Source organism: Drosophila miranda, chromosome XL, assembly GCF_003369915.1.
Source record: "Drosophila miranda strain MSH22 chromosome XL, D.miranda_PacBio2.1, whole genome shotgun sequence".
Taxonomy (NCBI): Eukaryota; Metazoa; Arthropoda; class Insecta; order Diptera; family Drosophilidae; genus Drosophila; species Drosophila miranda.
Window position 1 is genome coordinate 2,967,743 of NC_046673.1, and position 2,228 is coordinate 2,969,970.

The window sequence follows — 2,228 nt, forward strand, 5'->3', positions numbered from 1 at the left end:
TCTATACATAACTGTAGCTGCTTCAAATGATTTATATAGTTCTTTTTATCAGTTAAGTCAGCTATTAGTTTTGTCTGCTTTCCTCCTGGTGGAATCTTATTGAATCGGGGCAAAAAGGTAAACTATTATGCTTATTATGAATATCATCAGGATATCGCATATCTTCTTCAAAAATATATCCAACATCACTAGATGCCGATATGCTAAGAACGTTGAAAGATGAAATTTCATCGTTACTTAGAAATTTAAAATTAGAAAATGGAAGGGGTTGACTCATAGCCCATCCATATAAGTTGTTGGCGTCAATATATGAAAGGAAATTTATGGGTTCGGTAGGCTTAAATTTATTATTTAAATATTTGTTATTTGCTGTTGCAATCCGTTGAGTACATTGGGTCAACCCTCCACGAACAGCAGTTTTTAAAAAATTATAAATGTCAGGATCACTAACAAGTTCTAATTCCACCCTTGTGTATTTTAACATTGCATCCCATGAAACTGAAGGAGCAGTAACATAATTAATGGGGTCTAACCTGTACACTCGGGAACAAAGACTCCTAAAATTCTCAAATACATTAGCAAGAATTAAAACATCGCTTTCCAAATATAATTTTAAATAATCTCTAATAGATTTGCAATTAAATGCGCTCCAAACCTTCTGAGCAAAGTTGTAGTCTTCAACACTACATTCCTCATCATTCAGTGAATTATAAAAATTATCTCGCGAAGGAAGCAGGGATTCATCAAATTTTTCAAAACTATCCAAATAATCATAGGGAAATACTCCCTTTCGTCGTAGCATATCAAATTTTTCACCTTGTAGTTTTCAAAATTTTAAAATTCGCTATGTTCATATAACTAGCGAGTTTTTCTAAGCTTGAATTTAAAAATCTATTTGAATCTATATATCTAATTTTATATTGATGAAGATAAGATTCATCGAGCTTACAAATTTGAGTTAACGCAATATATAACTCTTTATTGCAAGGAATGGGTCTTAGTTCATCTTTTATTGACGTAACAAATAAATGTATATCATAACGAGACAAGTTATGAAAAACTACCGGGAAAAAGGGATCGCTTTATCTAAATGTCTGTTTACACAGCTTATGAATAGGACCTACATATTGTCCTGTAAACTGATCAAAGAATTTTTCTCGATCATCATCAGAAATTTGTTTCTCGCAGGCATAGCAATCACCGTGTTCCTGATAATCCTCATCCCAAATGTTAAACTGATAGATTTGTTTTTTATAGGACTTCCAGTACTTCTCATAAAGTCCATCGGTTTTCATCCTAAGTGCTTGACAAAATTTTTGGATACAATCCGGTCCTGAAATAACGAAATCATAATGTTTATGAGTTTATTGCCTTTGCTGGAATGTTAAAATATTTACCTTCGTATGTCCACATCTCATTTAGATGTTCATTGTATTTATGTACAATATAAAATGATGCTGCACATCCTGTATGCCTCTGTGCCATAGTAGTTGATGATTTTGATGGATCATTAAGATTTATATGGTAATTTTCCAAAACTGCTTCGATGTCAGCATAAATTACTACTGGTGGAGATAGTTTTTTAGAAAAACTTTTGAATACAGTTTTGGTATTAGGTTCAGGATACAAAGCAGCAACTTTTCCACACTCTTTAGTGTCATGTATAGTATTTGTTGTACTATAAAATTGCAAGCAGTTCTCGCAAAAATATGCAGTATTATGGGATTTACTATGTTGTGAATAACATAATTTTCTCATGCACGTTATATATGCATAATGCATCATTTGCATATTATCACTATTAATTCCAAGCAAGTTTATGTGGTGAGTCCGAATTTTCTTAGTCCTCACTGTGGGTCCCACAACGTTTTTTCCATTCTCATCGACTTCATAAACATTGATGCTAAAATCCTCATTTGCTGATTCGAATCGCTTGATTCCTTTGCTTGTTATTGGAAACTCAATTCCGAAAAAATTTAATCTTACTCCTTCATAATAAATGATGTCTTGCCGTATGTTTCCGCATCGATAGGATGATGGTATTGTTAACTTATCTCGGGAAATTTTTTTTAATGCTGCTGTTTTATATATAGTTTTAAGGTGTTTTCCATAGGCTAATGATGCTAAAACACACCACTTGAAACAAAAATCATCGTCATTTTTAACATTTATGAGTGCATTTCGTGACTTAATTTTTTTGGGAGCTTGGATAAACCTGTTTGCAGCGA

The 2,228-nt window shown here is 32.5% G+C and overlaps 1 long non-coding RNA gene across 1 annotated transcript; it reads right to left on the reverse strand.

Moving 5' to 3' along the window:
* Positions 1-991: 991 nt before the first annotated feature.
* Positions 992-1,970, reverse strand: LOC117194013. The gene is made up of 2 exons (XR_004474721.1): positions 1,398-1,970; positions 992-1,333 (listed from the first exon to the last, which is right to left on the reverse strand). It is a non-coding gene; the product is annotated as an uncharacterized LOC117194013 (long non-coding RNA).
* Between the last annotated feature and the right edge of the window lie 258 nt (positions 1,971-2,228).